The 17,776-nt window shown below is 42.4% G+C and overlaps 1 protein-coding gene and 1 long non-coding RNA gene across 2 annotated transcripts in view; one reads left to right on the top strand and one right to left on the bottom strand.

Moving 5' to 3' along the window:
* The window catches only part of MAB21L3 (mab-21 like 3), a 43,200-nt gene extending 42,153 nt beyond the window's left edge, over positions 1 to 1,047 (bottom strand). The window contains exon 1 of the mRNA XM_089489243.1: positions 845 to 1,047. The gene's annotated coding sequence lies outside the window, so the exon portion shown is untranslated. The remainder of the gene's footprint in view (positions 1 to 844) is intronic.
* Positions 1,048 to 5,326: 4,279 nt separating this feature from the next.
* On the top strand, positions 5,327 to 10,903 carry LOC149323556 (uncharacterized). The gene is made up of 3 exons (XR_016277223.1): positions 5,327 to 6,799; positions 6,895 to 9,518; positions 9,632 to 10,903. It is a non-coding gene; the product is annotated as an uncharacterized LOC149323556 (long non-coding RNA).
* The last annotated feature ends 6,873 nt before the right edge of the window (positions 10,904 to 17,776 follow it).

Genomic DNA, 17,776 nt, shown 5'->3' with positions numbered 1-17,776 from the left:
GGAAGCAAAGATGATAAAGTTGAGGCTGTAGTACTTTGGCATCATGAGAAGGCACAACTTATTGGAAAAGACAATAATGCTAGGAAAGGTGGAGTGAACTAGAAAGAGATGAAGGCCACATGCTAGATGGATGGACTCTATTAAGCGGGTCACAGGTGCGGGTTTACAGGACTTAAGCAGAGCAGTTGAGGATAGGGAGTCTTGGAGATGTCTCCATGGGTCGAGATCAACAGAGAGGGGGGTTAACAACAATAATTAGCCAATTGTTCCCTCTTTCCTTGCAGTCTTTAATGCCAGGGTGACCAGATGTCAAGCAGGACGAGGCATTGCAAAATGTAGGACATAAAAAATCTAGGGTATTACAAGATAAAAGCCAACAACACTGATATAAATGTAAATTCATGCTTCTTCGTCATGCTCAAAATGGAGGACATTTTGGAATTCCCCCTGAACAGGAGGTTGAAATGGAGGACGTGTCCTGGAAAAGGAGGGCGTGTTTGGTCATCCTGTATAGTGCTAATCCCTGCTTGTGCAGTTTCTAATCTCTCTGTGGTCTCTTTGCCACTGATGGCCACCCATCTAAATCTGCCTATATTTTACTTGTCCAGAAAACGATCACCTCAAATATCACCTCAGATTTAAACTGTTATGATATTGCCAAAACAGTTCACACCTGCAATCTCTCCCCATGCTTTCCAGTCTTTGATCTCCCTCCCCTCTGCCCCTGAGGGCTCAGAGAATCTATCAACATCTTGCATCTGAATAGTTGTGTATCTGGGGTAGAATGAGAACTGGATAGGGCATATGATAGGACACCATACATGACATTCTCCTTCCTTTTTACCTTTCCTTTTCAGAAGTGAGTGATGTAAGGACTGGCAGCATTTAGATGCCTATGGCCAGAGAGGTCTGCCAGGCCAGAGAGACAACCAAGCAGCTGCTTCAGGCACCAGATTTTATAGAGCTGGAAGAGACCACAAAGGTCATTCAGTCTAACCTCCTGCCATGTAGGAACACAAAACCAAAGTACCCTCAACAGATAAATAAGATTCTCATTTAAAAAATAAATCCCCTCCTCCTCCAACCCCCCACATCATAATATAGCGAATAAAAGATACAGTGACCATAGAAAATTAAAAGATTACAGTAAAATAAGAAGAACATTAAAATTAAAGGTGGTTTGAAGTGGGACATATCTTCTTGTTTCGTTGAAAGTGACATTTGGTGACATTTTGCCATTTCCCCCTGAAATATTCCACCAGTGGGTGGGATATCTGTGGGATATTCTCAGGAATTTCAGATGGCAGGGGGAAGGAAACACCAGACAGTATATTAAAGCAGAATTTTGCCTGAGAGCCACACTTACCAGCTTCAACCTAGAAGAAAAGAGAGAAGAAAGAGAGAGAAATAGAAGGTCCCAGCTTCAAAAAGACACCAGCCATGGTTGACCTGAAGAAGGTCCATCTGATTGCTTTCCTTCTGGGTCTCTCTTATCAACAAATAGCAGGTCAGTGGGATCCCTTTTCCTCTTTTAATTTTATTGCTACAATATTTGTGATATGTAAAGTACAGGTATGTCTTTGCTTGAGAGAACCTGACACATGCTGGGAAGGGCTCTGATCACAAAGTCATCCTTATCCAGGGATTCAAGCATGCACCGTTTGAAAACATTCCAGAAAAGTATAAATTCCCCAAAACAGATCTTGATTTTGCCATTTTATGCAAGGGACACCATTTTGCTCGGCTATTGTATCGAATGGGACTTGAACATCCATAGATTTTAGTATCCACAGGGGGTCCTGGAACCAATCCCCATTGGATAACAAGGGCCCCACTGTACATTGTTTTGTGGATTTTGGATGTTGCTATACTTTGCTACATGGCTAACACCGATAGCCTGGCTATGTTTTAAGGTTATGTACTAGACAGAAGATTTGTCAGTATTTTATTGATTGTATCTTTGTATTTGTATTTTGTATTTATTTTATTGGATGTAATCACACCTCGATCTGCAGGGAGAGGCAGGAAATATAAATAAATAAATAAATAAACAAATAAATTATTATTATTATTATTATTATTATTATTATTATTTGTCTATCTCTTTTCAAGATATGCCAACATATGCCCACCATCCCAAGGGACACTTGAAGGATGCTCATAGCCAATCCCAGTGTGGCCTAAACAAGGTATGGATGATGCACCACAACTTCCATTATGATGCACATCTTGTTCTGTGGCAGTTAAGGTTCCAGCAGGGAGCGGCAGTTAGCAGCTGAGCAAGAAGGACCACGAATGGGGCTGCCAATGGTTGAGTATTTCATGTCTTTGTACTGGATCGATTTTTCCAGTTTTCCTTCTAGGAAAGAAGAGGGGTGGTGGTTTTTTGGTGAGATTTTCTGACTCGGGTGCCCAAATGCCATCACTAGCTGGCCACCTTCACTTCCAGGTGTGGAGGGTGGCATTTGGTGTTTTGCTTCAGGCAACAACATCTCTTCGGTCAGCCCTGGCAGGGTCAAGAGCATCTGACGCATCCAAGAGTAGGCCAAATCCTAGAAAGGAAGATGAAAGTAAAACAGGGGGTTGTGGAAAACAGCGGGAGAAGTCCAAACAGAAAACCCAAAGAGGATTCCAAATCTAGCACTGCTTCTGAGATCCTCCCTAATGGGGTTTTATTAGTTGAAGAATGAGCTCGATGGAAATATATATGTATATTTGGTATACAGTGGATCCTTGTTATATGCTGGGGTTTGGTTCCAAGATCCCCCGTGTATAACAAAATCCGTGTATGCTCAAGTCCCATTAAATATAATGACATAGCAAAATGGTGTCCCTTATTTTAAAAAAAAGGAAAATCAAGGTTTGATATTTGAAATTTATACTTTTTTGGAACATTTTCAAACCGTGTATGCTTGAATCCATGTATAAAAAATCCGTGTATAAGAAGGGTTGACTGTACCACAAGTTGGAAAAGACCTATAAACTGTAGTACATGCACTGGTAACCTCTCGTTTGGACTTCTGTAATGCGCTCTACATGGGGCTACCTTTGTACGAGGTTCGGAAGCTTCAGTTGGTTCAAAATGCTGCAGCCAGACTGGTCACGGGTACATCTAGGTCGGATCATATAACCCCCGTGTTAAAATCTCTTCACTGGCTGCCAATCTGCTTCTGGGCCCAATACAAAGTGTTGGTTATTACCTTTAAAGCCCTACATGGTTTGGGCCTGAGTTACTTGAGGGAACGCCTCTCCCTACACAATCTGCCCCGCACTCTTAGAACAACGGGAAAATTGCTACTCAAACACCCTAAGGTGAGACTGGCAACAACCCATCAAAGAGCTTACACAGCGATAGCGCCTACTCTTTGGAACGCACTCCCGGAAGAGATTCGTCTTAGCGGTACACTGGAAGCCTTTAAGAAGGCACTGAAAACCTATCTCTTCCAGTAAGCATACCCTCCCGACTCTCTTTAGAGAACGTATTCCCCAATTAGATTAAGATACTTTGATAGTTTATAGTTTTGACTATTTTAATTTGTCATTTTTAGATAATTTTATTGAATTGTTGTAATTGCTATTGAATGTTATAACTGCTTTTATATTGTATTATGACATATGTCATATTTTTACCAGATGTGAACCGCTTTGATCTCAAGGAAAAGCGGTATAGAAATAAACAGTTTATTATTATTATTATTATTATTATTGGAGACCTCAACAATTGTCGTCCCTGCCCTTCAAAAAAGCTGCTGTTTCAGACGCCTCTCAGGAGCTGCATCTGCACGGCAGAATTAATACAGTTTAACATCTCTTTAAATGCCATGGCTCACTGCTATGGAATTCTGAGATTTGCAGCTTGCTGTGGCACCTGGTATTTGTAGCCTGCTGTCACAACAAACTAGAAACCCCAGAATCCTTTACCATTGCTTCATAGCACTTAAAGTACATTAATTCTTCAGTGTAGATGAAGCCTGGGACAGAGGCCCCATTTCCACTGGCCCAGTTAACATGGGTGGAACTGGGTAGATCCGGATGCCCCTCCCCTGAATCTCTCCGTTAGTGAGTGCCCACTAGATTTGAGGGGCATTTTAACCCAAATGCCTTATCGGGTTTAACTTGAAGGCACCTGCTGTCAATCAAGCAATCGTCATAGGTGACGTTTGCAGGGGCATCGGAAGTGTGATTCCCTCCCTCCTTTTTTTTAAAGAGCCATGCACAAAATGCCCCAAAGTGCGTACATTTTGTCAAAATTTAAAATCTCTTTGTGTGTGTGTGTGTGGGGGGGGGGGCATTTGGGTCAGTGCAGGTTATGATCTGCCCCTGGCCCCATTTTCAACCCCCAAATGCAAGTTAATGCATCCTGTATCCCCCACTCCTTGCCACCCCAGAATGCCTCATACACATGTAATAATAATAATAATAAATCCCTCACCTCGGAAATGCCAGAAAAGGATGTGATTGCCTTGCATTCTTTTTTGCTATTAAAAGCAATTCAGGGCTACCCCCTGAATTCCTTGCAAAAGCATGTATCATTTTGCCAATTGCCTAATTGACAAGAGCAACAAATGTAACATTCGAATTACAGCATTGATTTGCAAAGGAAAAACAGTCTAGCCCTTTGCAACATTTCCCCTTTGCTGGAAGCCAGCAAATAGAAGGGAAAGTGAACAAGCAGCTAGCCATGTTCTATCTATCTATATTTGCCTCAAGAAAAAAAAAACCACATGCACATATTTTGTCAAAAATAATTTAAAAAAATAAAAAAACGGGGGGAAGGTGCCTGATGGGAGCTCCGTTCGTGGCCAGCCTTTGACCTGAACTGAACTGACCCTTTTCCTCCTGCTACATTCTCTTCAGAGGAGCTTTGCCATTGCCTTCCACTGAGGCTGAGAGAGAGTGACCTGTCAGTTCCAACTGACCCATGGAATCAATTGGGAATAAAAGGGAAATGCAGTGCAGGCATTCTGACTGTAGCATCCGCATATAACACTAATAATAATAATAATAATCCAGGAGCAAGAGGAAATGAAAGTAGCACAGTATCACAAGCAAGCACACCGACATGTCACCCAAAAAACCATGCACATAAATTGTCAGAAATAAAAGAGGCTCCTTCTGCTGCAGCTGGATTTCCCTACATCCGCCGGCTTAGCCCCACAGCCCTATTTCCCTGGGCAATCCTCCTCCTCCTCTTTCCTTCCGACTCTCCCCTCCCAAGCTGCCCTGGCTCCTTCATCATCCTCCTCCTGCTCCATTAGAGAATGCCCTCCATGGCTCCCTTCTTCCCAGGGCTTCCTCCTCCTCCTCCTCCTCCTCCTCCTCCTCCTCCTCCTCCTCCTCCTCCTCCTCCATCACTTTCTCCACTCCCCCTCCCTCTTACAGCCCTTTGCAGCCCAAAAGTCACCCTGATTTCCCCTTTTGCCTCCTCTCAGCCTCCAGTCCTTCGGCTCTTTCCTCCTCCTCCTCCCCCTCCCCTTGGATGAGGGGAGGGAATGCTCTGACCTCTTCCTGCCCTCCGACCCTAATCCCTCCCTGAATTTGCCCCGATCGTGATCGAGGGCAAGTTCATATTTCGCAGAACCGGGTCTTTTGGGAAAAGACGGATTTTAGCCTGATTCCCGATAACCCGTGGTAAGGGGCATTTCCTTGTGCAAGCCTTGACATGGATTGTGACAGAATCGGGCCCAATATGAACTTCATGTGCAAATTTCGAATCCTGAACCAGGTTAAAAGGTAGTCTGAATGGCCCCATAGTATGATAGTATCAGGTGGAAAGAGATTGAAATGCAAAGAGGCCTCATCATGCCAATTTAGAATAGTGAGAAGATGAATAAAGAAGAAGGAAAGAACGAGAAGAAGACTGAAAAGGGAAGGAAGGAAGGAAGGAAGGAAGGAAGGAAGGAAGGAAGGAAGGGAAGGACCAGAAATAAGAACAATAAGCTAATCAGAATGAAGGGGGCAAAGAATAAAATCAGAATAGGTAAAAGGAAAGAAAAAGGGCAACTGGAGAAGATGGCAGTAACTGACAAGGCCATGTTGGTAGAAAAAGACCTGAGAAGAAAAGGCAGATCGTGGTGAAGCTGCTCATAGATTTAAAGAGACGGGGAAGCCAATGGCTGGAAGCTTCTTATCCAGTGACTGTTTCAACTCTGAATGCTGGTCAACTGGGAGGATTGGAATGGAACCAAGGCTTCTTGGTCCCCAAAGTTCTAGTGCTCAATGGTTTTAAGAGTGAATCCTTAATATTCAAAGGCTTTTGGTACTCAAAGGAATCATTCACCAGGTGAGTATTTATTCCTCAATTTCACTGTCTGACATGCCTTGCTCCAGTTTCTTTGCCATTTTTCTTTGCCATCTTGAGAATGATGCTCCACCATATTTGCCAAAGGTTGGTGATGTCAATAGGCGAGTCAGTCCAATATCAGAGAAAGCTGGGAGCATCTGAATGAAACCGTTTCCAGCCCAAACATTCTCTTTTTGTGAATTGTAAGTAGTGGACATGAATTTTTTTCTAATGAATTTATTATTGAGAAGAAGGAGAAGGGTGTGGGTTAAATCGATCCAGAATCCCATCAAAGGGATTGTCCCCAGGTAAGAGATTTGCAGGAATGAGCTTCCTGACCACTCAGCATTTAAAAGCTGCTGATATATTTCAGAGGAAGGCCAAAAACCTTTGGATCTATACCTGGAGGACTATGAGTAACAGCTTGCATTGCATTTTTAGCAGTGAGGAGACATCAACAAGACAGCCAGCAGAAGACCTGAGCGGCTCAGCCTCAACTGGATAAAATTCTTTGAGGTATTCTGGCCTGTCTCTCTTTCCACTTCACTCCCTTCCAATTCTGATGGTTTAGAGTACAAGCTTTTGGTGAAGTTCATTTCCTTCCTTTGCAGAAATTTTTTGTAGTTGTTTGATCTTCAGAATGATGGGAAATGTGAAGGTAGTGCTCAGCCAATATTCAACCATAGCCTTCTACGTGTCCTTCAAAATGGACCACTTCTGTGATGAACTTAGATTGCCACCGAAGAAACAGGAAGGGGCTAAGTACTTCTGTCAAGTCTGAGGCCCCATTCACACTATGAAAATAATCCAGGATGAATCCTCATTATGGACACATAAACAACACTACAATGCCTTCAGCCAGATATGACCTGTGGAGGAATGATGCTTTTTGAAGCAAGAACATCGAGGAGCTTCTAATATGTTTCAGAGGAAGCCTTTGGATCTACGCCTGAAGGAAAACAGTAGAAACCTATATTGCAGTTTTCACTGACAAAATTCATCAGCAAGATGTCTAGGAGAAGACAGGACCAACCGAGCCTGAAAGACAACAAAGAGCCTTTAAAAAACCCACTGAGGTATTCTTACACCTCCTCCTCCTTGACTTCTTCTCTTTCTCTTGTAGTCACTTTTGCTTGTAAGCCTGAGGTAAACTCAGTCATCTTTCCTTTCTTCACTTTGTAGCATTCAGTTAGATCTTCACAAGAATTGAAAGGATGAAGACAATCCTAAGTAAAGTTGTAGCTGTGGAAGGAAGACTTGAAGGAAATAGCCGGCAGGATCTCTTCCTCTCATCTCTTCTCCATGCAATTGCCCAACAACAAGAAATGTTCAAGAGTCCTGCTCCTTCCAATGAGACAAAGTAGCCAAAGGGAAAGTCCAGGTGAGTATTCCTCCCCCCCTCCTAAAGTCCCCTTTATTGGGTCAATCCCATTCAACAGCCATTAATGTTTTGTCATTCACAAGGTCATCGTGAAAATCTGTGAATTCATGCAAACACCTTGGCAGACATCATCTTCAAAGGACACGATCACAATGGAAGTCATGTGCAGAAATGAACCCTGTGAATGCAGAACATTTGAGAACGATGGGCAACATCTTAACAGAAGTTAACTTCAAAGAAACAGTCACAAGATGAGTGATTTCCAGAAATGCATGCTGTGGATGCAAAACATTAAAGAATGAATGACAACGTCTCAGAGGAAAGCAAAAACTCATGGACCAACACCTTGAGGAATATGGTGACAGCTTATGTTCATGGATGAAATGCATCAGCAAGTCTAGGGGAAGAGAGAAGCAGCCAAGTCCTAAAAGGCATCGAAGAGCCTTTAAAAAACCCACTGAAGTATTCTTACACCTCCTCCTTCCTGTTTCTCCACCTCTTTCCCTTGTAGTCACTTTTGCTTGTAAGACTGAAATAAACTTCATCGTCTATGCTTTCTTTGCTTTGCAGCATCCAGTGCAATCTTCAAAAGAATGCAAAGGATGAATACATTGCTAAGCAAAGTTGTAGCTAAAGAAGAAAGACTCAGAAAAAATAACCTCCTCCTCAACCCAGGCCTCCTAAGTTTCCATCTGGCATGAGGTTCACATCCATAGTCCACATTGTGCTGATGAAGAAAGAAGAAGGGAGAAAGAAAAGGAAGCCTTTGGCAGCATCTCTTACTCAGTGTTCTCCTCCATGCAATCACCTTCCAACAGGAAAGGTTCAAGAGCTCTGCTCCATTCAGTGAAACAAAGTAGCTGAAGGGAAATTCCATTAAGACACAGGTGAGTATTCCTCCCTCACACCTAAAGCCTCTTTCTTTGGACTGATCCCATGCAAAAGCCATGCAGGATTTGTCACTATGCCCCATCTAGCAAACAAGGAAGATGACATCAAGATGGCAAAGTCAAGCAGACAACAGTGCTGCGTTTTCCCAAACACTGAAATATGCGAATTCACATGAGCTCAAACCATTTGGTGGGTGGTGTTGTTTCGTTTTTAGAGTTTCTCCTCTTTCCAGTGTTAATAGCACTTGAAAAGATGTTCTAGGACACGAAACATTTCATAGCTGCTGATATGTTGGAGATGGGACTCCACAAACCTAGCAGAAAATGACTAGAATCCCCCCCCCCCCAGATTTATGAAAATTTCATAAAGGAAAATACATCATAATGATTTGGAACAGAAACCACCAGCCTAGCCTTGACTGAACTGCATGCCAGTAAGCACACATTTCCAACTTTCCTCCAAACTGTTTTCCTTCTTACTTAATGCCATTGTGACCTCCACATCACATCTCCTTTCCTTTGGACTCACTTCTTCCAAACCAGCAATGAAGCTTGGTTTGCTTGCTTGTCTGCATAACACAAGAGATGACTCCAAGTGAAAGCTGCAGAGACCCTTCCCTCTTTATGGCTGGTAGATACAAACGGCTGAAGCTATGCTCCCTCAGATGCACCAGTTGGTTTGGCTTTGTGTCCAGGGAGGGAATTTAGCTCCCAAAAACATGAGTTTTCCTTAATCCCAAAGACGACAGCTTTCCAGGGGGATTCAGTTCTCCAGGTGAGTATTCTGCACTTCATTTCTGGTCCCACTCCCTTCCTCCATTTTTCCCCCCTGCAACCCAACAGCTGTGCATTGATGCTCCTTCTCCTCCGTCTTGCAGACTTGGATGACAACAGAAGGACTGAAGCTCCGCTATACAAGAAAGCTGAGAATATGTGAACACAGCATCCCATCATGTACAAAAAGGTGAAGCAAAAGTTTTGGTTTTAAAATTTCTGGAAACCATTTGCAATCTCACCCTTTCCTTTTCATACACTATAGACGCCATGTAACAAATTGTTTTCATTGCTGTTTAAAAGGTTTCTGCAGATCAATGAGGAGAGGCCATCGAGAAAGCTCATTAATTCATACAAACATCTCAGGAGACGTTAACTTCAAAGAAACTATCAGAAGGTAAGTGATATACAAGAATGAAACCTGTGACTCCAGAACATTTAAGAATAACTGAGAACATAACTCAACAGAATTTAACTTCAAGGAGACTGTCACAAGGTAAGTGATCTCCAGAAATGAACCATGTGGATGCAGAAAAAGGCTTATTCGTTGAGCCTTAAGGTAAGAAGGAATGCGTTTGGCTTGAGCAAGAGTTGGCAGGTAGGTGGTCTGTGGTCCTTGCTGACATGCCCAGGGTAGCACTGGCCGCCACTTTAGGGGTCGGGAAGGAATTTTCCTCCAGGGCAGATTGGCCAGAGATCCTGGAGGTTTTTCACCTTCCTCTGGGCATCCAGCAGCGTCCACCTGTTAGGATGTTTGAAAAATTAATGTATATTGTTATTGACTCAGGGTAACCATGGGTGAAACAATCTACAAGCGCCTCCATCCTCAACCATTCTGCATCCTTTTTCAGGCTTTGAGCTGTAGCCTCCTTAACTGAGTTTATCTATCTGGTATGTGGTCCACCTCTTTTCCTCTTATCTTCTACCATTCCAAGCATTATTGCCTTCTCTAGTGAGCTGTGCCTTTTCACAATGTGACCAAAATACGACAGCCTTACTTTGTCTGTTCTGGCTTCTAGGGAGAATTCAGACTTGATCTATTCCTATATCCATGTCTTCCTGACCATCCACGGTGTCCTCAGCACTCCTCTCCAGAACAACATCTCAAATGAGCTGATTTTCTTTCTGTCAGCTCTCTTCACTGTCCATCTCACACATCTATAGATGGTGATGGGAAATACAACAGTATGGATGATGCTTTCTTTAGTGTTCAGTGTTATGGCTTTGCATTTTATGATCTTATCTGGTTCTTTCATAGCTGCTTTTCCCAGTCCTAGTCTTCTTCTGATTCCTTAAATGCAATCTCCATTCTGATTGTTGATGGATCCAGAATATGAGAAGTCTTTGCCTTTTCCAATGTCATCATTTTCTAGACTGAATTTAAAATAAAATTTAGAAGAAACATCACTCTGTCCAAACAGGATGGCTTTTCCTTGATGATGATGATGGAGCCTGGAAGATGCCAGCAAGTCTTCTACGCGGAGAGATGGATGGAGGGAGCTTCGCCATTTGCTTGTATAAGGAAGGCTCTTGTCGACATGCCCAGGGTAGCACTGACCGCCACTTTTGGGGTCGGGAAGGAATTTTCCTCCAGGGCAGATTGGCTGGAGATCCTGGAGGTTTTTCGCCTTCCTCTGGGCATCCGGCAGGGGTCACCTGTTAGGCTGTTTGGGAGATTCATAGGCATCAAAATAAACTTATAATTTTAAAACTTGCCAAACTGAATCTGACAAATAGATATAACAACCATAATGCAAAATTAATAAAAATCAGAACCTTGAAAATAGTTCTGTTTCTTTCTCTTTTGTTTCTTCATTTTTGTCTTTAAAAATACAGTTGTGGTACTGCTCTTGAGTTCAGTTCAGAGAGAACAACATTGCTCCATCCTATGAAATCCTGGGATTTGTTGCGGCACCGGCACTCTCTGACAGAGAAGGCTAAACAGCTCACAAAACTACAAATCCCAAAATTCCTTAGCATTGATCCATGGTAGTTAAAGCAGTGTCAAACTGCATTAATTTTGCAGTGTAGATGCATCTCAGGGGGAAGTTTGGGATTTCACATACATTCTAAACTAGAACTCTGTTGTAAGGAATTTTAAGTCCATCACTAAACTAAAAATCCCAGGATTTCATAGGGCATAGCCACAACAGACACACTGATATCAAACTGCTATTGGTGTGCAATATATCTTCGCCCACATTCAAAATAGTGGACTATATAAAGCAGGACACATGCTTGAAAAATATCCCAGTACAATTCACCTTTTCCTATAACATACTCTCCCTATCAGTTTTGGGATTTCAGATACCAACAAACTGAACAGACTGCACAGTTTAAAAGGTGATAGATTCTAGCCGGGGAAACAAACAAGAGGAAACAACTGTTCATAGAAGAGTCAGGTAGTTGGCTATAGGAAAAACCACAAGGAGGTTAATGTGTCCAGCAAAAGCACCCTCCTGCTTAAAGGACAAGGAGGTTTAAAAAATGAAAATAATGTCTTTTTTAAAAAGAGGAAGCAAGGGCAGAGGATGGGAAGAGTGAGTCAGAAATAAAGGTTTTTTTAAAAAAATCCCCACATCATCATTGTTTGGAGCTCTCCACAAGTTTCTTCAGGTCCTTCACAAGTGCAAGTTCCTTGAGATCTGGCTGACAGCAAACTATCATCTGTGCCAAACAGCCAGGGATTGTGGACCAAGGGAATCCAAGAATTAGTAGCCATCGGATGGAAAGATACCAGGTGCAAGAGAGCATGTGCTTCTGTCAAGGAAGAATCCTTCTGCCATTGCTACATTTTGCTTTCCTGTTGATGGGTGAGTTGACTTTTCACAGATCATGCCCTCCTTATTTATCTGCTCTAGGTCTAGAATTGTCCTCTGGGATCTTTCTCAAGCGGGAGATCAGCAAGTATGTTTTCCCCCAAAGTGCCAGGGATGTGGAGCCAATGGCTTGAGGACCACCTCAGATTCACAGCCCATCACTTTCAATAGCATTGATCTAGAACAACGTTCCTCAAAGGGATGGTCTTCTGACAGCACCTCAGCTACTGGTCCCTAGCAAGTTTCCAACAAAGAAAGAAATATATTGGGTCCTTGGCATGTGCTGGAGTTTGGTTCCAAGATGCCACTATGGATAGCAAAATTAGTGGATGCTCAAGTCCTATTACATACAATGTGCCCTTGTTTTATGCAGGGGATCCATTCCGGAACACCCCCCCCCCCCCACGTAAAACAAAAAGTGCATATGCTCTTTTTGTACTTGTAATGGGGCTCGTGTTCATGGTGGCAGCGGCGGTGGCAGCATATGATGCGGGCGCACTGTACAAGGACATAGTATAATGGTGTCCCTTATATAAGATGGAAATTTTTTTGGGAATTTATATATATTGAACATTTTCAAGCTGCAGATGGTTGAATCTGTGGATAAGGAGGGCTGGCTGTAACTGTATCCAATGGACCGAAATTTAGTGCAAGTTATTGGCACGTTGGGGGGAAAATATTGCCTGTCTCTCACACCTTATAGCTTGAGAGAAGCAGTGATCGAAGCAATCTGTCCGCTATATCTAATGATAGCAAGTAAAATGAAGTTATAAAATGAGGAAGGTAATAAGGAGAGGCCTTGCTGTGGCAGCCTCCCTCCGGGGGTCCAGCTGGTTAGCTGAGGCCCTGGGAGGCAGAGGCGGTGGCTGATGAGAGGCCTTGCCGTGGCGGCCTCCCTCCCATAGCCCAGCCTTTGCCGCATGGGGCCTCAGCTGGCCGGCTGGACCCCAAGGATGAAGGCCGCGGGGGTAAGGCCTCAGCCCGACAGCTGAGCCCCGAGAGACAGTGGAGGAGAGGCCTTGCCACTGTGGCCTCCGTCCAGGAACCCAGCCAACCAGTTGAGGCCCCATGCGGGCCAGCAGGTGGCAGTGTAGGCCCAGTCTTGAGCCCAGCGAGGCCTAGCAAGGCAGATAGGCCCCACATGCTGCCGCTGCTGCACTAAAAGTGTAGCAAGACTTAGGAGGCACTGGTGGAGCTGGAGCTGGGACTGACTCCAAACCCAGACCGGGACATCCACAAATGGCTAAAAACCGTGAATGTCCTGGCAGAACCCGGGATATGGCAACCTTAAGTGTGTTCCACTGTCAAACAGCTCTAACTGTCAGGAGGTTCTTCCTAATGTTGAGGTGGACTCTCTTTTTCTGTAGTTTCAACCCATTGCTATGAGTCCTATTCTCTGGAACAGCAGAAAACAACCTTGCTCCATCTTTAGCATGACATCCTTTCAAATATTTAAACTGAATTGCATTGGCCTTTTTAGCTGCTGCACCACACAGTTGACTCATGTTCAACTTGTGGTCTACTAAGACTCCTAGACCCCTTTCACAACTGGTCTTGTTAGGCCAGGTGTTAAGCCATCCTATATCTATGCATTTCAATTTTTTTCTGCCTAAGTGCAGTGCAGTACTTTATATTTCTCTCTGCTGACATGCATTGCCCCCAGTGCCCGCTTGCCTGCCTAAATTATATAAACGTGTTGCGGAGTGAAAGAGAAAACCTGCCAACTCTTTTGGGTGGCAGAAGGCAGAGGTAACTTGGGAGGTCATTTGTTCAATTATGTTGGCTGATGAAGGCCTAGAGACGGTTGCAAAGGTAAACAAGTGGAGAGCTGGCAAACGTTCAGAATGAAATCGAGGTCATAGTATCACCATCGGCTCTTGATTAATGAACTGTTATTGTTGTACCTGCCCTGCTCAGCATACTATAAGGGCCATACTAAACATGAAGTGCTAAGTGCAAGAGTGGATTTCTCAGTGTCTTTTTCTTTTTGTTCAAAGCAGATGCAGGGGCTTCTAGTTTGAAATGGGCTGGCGCACTGTGGGAGAGGAAATCTAAGTTTTCCCTTGTGCCATTATCCAAAATCTTCCTGCTGACATGATACTTACAATGCAGGGAAAACTATAGCTGTACACAGTCCCTTCTGTCCTAATACCAGCTTCCAAAAACTGAGATATCTGGAAGACCTAGTCAGTTTGCATTAGGCCTTCATTTGAAATTCAAACCTACAGTTGTTGTATACATTGTTTTTTAGACAATACCAAATTACATTGACTAGCAGACTGAGCTAGTATTAAGCATTCTCTTGCAATTCTATGAAAAATGCATGCAAAAAAAAAGTGAACTGGGTAAAAGTGCAAGGAGTGCTGATTAAATCCAAGATCATAAATTCAACTCCATTTCCTGATCTATTAAAAGTTACCCTTAAGGTCACTCCAGGTGTAATGACAGCTAAAGATACTCCTCTGCAATGTTGAAAAGCCTGCATAGCAGTAGGTTGTGCAGGCATTATTTTAATTTGCAGCTGGACTCATTTAGTACAGTAAGAAAATAAAAGTGCAGGAGAAAGTAGGATTTTGTGTAGTTAGCAATATTTTGTTTTATTTTTATCCCAAAAAGGGAACCAAGGCGGCTTTAATAGGGGCTTTAATCAAAAAAAGAATTATTTCTTAAAACAAACAGATGAGAAAGGGAAAAAGAAATAGAAAATTAAAGTAAGTACTGTTATCTTTCCATCTTTGTAATTGTGTATTAATAGTATTTTGATGAGACCAACAATTCTGTGACCAATCACACTTGTATGAAATTGGACTAAATTCTGCAAGTAAAAAAGTTTAAGTTGGTATACAAAAAAATTATGACAGCTCTTGTTGTTGTTGTTAGCTACCTTCAAGTTGGCTTCAATTTATGGCAACCCTATGAATAATTTCCAGGTCACCTGATTCTCAACAGCCCTGCTCAGATCTTGCAAATTCAGGGCTTTGGCTTCCTTGCTTGAGTCTGTGCATCTGGAATGCAGTCTTTCTCTTTTCTTACGGCCTTCCACCATAGTAAGCATTATTGTCTATTCTAGTGAGTCATGTCTTTTCATGATATGCTCTAAGTATGGCAGACCCAATTGAGTCATCTTTGCTTCTAAGAAGAATTGAGGTGTGATTTGGTGTAGAACCCATTTCTTTGTCTTTTTAGCAGTATACTCAGCACTCCTCTCCAGCACTATATCTGAAATGAATTGATTTTCTTCCTATCAGCTTTCTTCACAGTCCAGCTTTTACAACCCTTATATAGATAGTGGAAATATGATGGCATGAACTATCCTAAATTTAGTATTCAGCGATATATCTTTACACTTTAGGATCTTGTCTAGTTTCTCATAGCTGCCCTTCCAAGTAATAGTCTTCTTCTGATTTCTTGACTGCAGTCTCCATTCTGATTAATGACTGAGCCAAGGTATGGAAAATCTTGAATGATTTCACTGTCTTCATTGCCTACTTTACAGTTATGTAAATCATCTGTGATCATCATGTTTGCTTTCTTAATGCCCAACTTTAAATCTGCCTTTGCACTTTCTTCAGTAATCATTGCAAGTCTTTGCTATTTTCTGCTAATAATATGGTGTCATCTGCGTATCTTTGATTGTTGATGTTCCTTCCTCCAATTTTCATGCCTCCTTGCACCAAATCTAATCATGGTTTACATATAATATGTTCATCATACAAGTTAAACAAACAGGGTGATAAAATGCAGCCTTGCCTGACCCCCTTGCCAATTGGAAACCATTCCACTTCTCCGTATTGTGAGTAAAGGTTATGTATCAGGACAATCAAATGTGATGTCATTTCTTTAAGAGTGATTCATAGCTTTTATGATTTATATAATTAAAGGCTTTACTCTAGTCTATAAAGCACAGGCTGATTTTTTTTTTAATTCTTTGATACACTCTATTATGTTTGCAATATGATCCCTAGTGCCTCTTCTTTTTCTGAACCCAGCTTGGACATATGGCATTATTCATTCCATATACTGTAAAAGTCTTTTTGTAGAATTTTGAGGATCACTTTATTTTCACATGGGGAATTAATGCTACAGTCCTGTACATTTGTTGTCTCCTTTCTTTGGGATTTGAATATATATTGAGCATCTCCAGTCTGTGGGCCATTGTGTCTTCCTCCCCCCCTCCCCCCCAGAATAAACCCTTTAGTGATACATGAATTTAAACAGAATCTCAGCACTGCTAGGGACAGGCTGCATGTTTGGGGGTAGTTTTTTCTGCTGCTTAAAATGCTCTTCCCTAATTGTTATGTGTCCCAATGGGCAAAACATAATGGTTCTTGCTCCTACTGACAACTTTAAATAAAAATAGATTCTATTTATTTATACACACCACTCAGGTCTACGTTGGTTCTAAATGTTAGGAGGTGATCTTTTATTCAAGCTGTCTGTCACATGTATGTTTATACTTGTCTCCTGTCATGTGGGAGAGTACCTGATTTCTATCTATCTATTCTGTCCCCATTTTTCTCTTTTTAACAAGGAGACTGAGATGTCCTCATGAAAGCAGAATACTTTAAAAAGTTACTCCATGCAATCTCCTTAAACACTCAGTGCCACCCCATCTCCAGTGTTTTACTTTATAACCATACAACTTTAGACTCCACTGAATTATTAGTTGTTAAATACTGAGCCAATGAGTCACCTTATTTACATAGGTTCAGCACTCTGTTCCCAGCTTTCATTGGAATTAGTTACTGAAGTTCTTCAGCACGTATCACATTGTGTAGTCCCTTCAATGTGGGCTTGTTCCCTTAGAAAAAAAGAAACACAGTCATCCCTCCATATTTGCGGCTTTGATGTTTGCGGATTTGATTATTCACGGATTTCATTAATATGTTCTCTCTAGGACTGTCTAGGTCAGTGATGGTGAACCTTTTACAAACCAAATGCCCAAACTGCAACCCAGACCCCACTTATTTATGGCAAAGTGCCATGTCCCTCTTCCTTTCTAGTAAGAAACTCTGGCAAACTCTGTGCTAGGGCGACAGCATGTGTGCCCACAGAGAGGGCTCTGAGTGCCACCTCTGGCACCTGTGCCATAGGTTCGCCATCACTGGTCTAGGTCCTCCAGTGCAACTCTGTGGTCAACTTTAACTAAAAGTTGCACTGAAAGACCATTTGTAGCTACTCCAGTCCCATTCTATGGTCAGTGTCTGTCGGACGTTGACCACAGAGTTGCACTGGAGGACCTAGAGATTACTAGAGAAGTGTCCTCTCAGTTAAAAACAGTGTTTTAGTTATTTGCGGTTTTTCCATATTCACGGGGGTCTTGTTCCCCTAACCCTAGCGAATATGGAGGGACAACTGTAGTTCTTGAGTGGGTAGCAAAGACGTCGCCCTTGGAAAGGTAGCCTACAGTAGCTGCCTTTAACATTTTTGATTTTGCATTTAATGCCTCCTCCCAGAGAGTCTACATTAGCTTACATAAATAGAAATGCAAAAAAGATACGCTTGACCTGAATATTTTCCGGATCTGAGCGGTTTTATCTTTGTTTAATGGTCACAATGGCCAAGAGGAGGAGGAGGAGGCTTGGAAACAAAAAAGCTTAGCATTTGTTTCTATTAATTCATTGTGACA

This window comes from Sceloporus occidentalis, unplaced genomic scaffold (assembly GCF_023333645.1).
Source record: "Sceloporus occidentalis isolate IW3139 unplaced genomic scaffold, rSceOcc1.0.p SCAF_1, whole genome shotgun sequence".
Lineage (NCBI taxonomy): Eukaryota > Metazoa > Chordata > Lepidosauria > Squamata > Phrynosomatidae > Sceloporus > Sceloporus occidentalis.
Note: the sequence above shows the minus strand (reverse complement) of the source record. Positions and strands in the feature narration are given on the sequence as shown.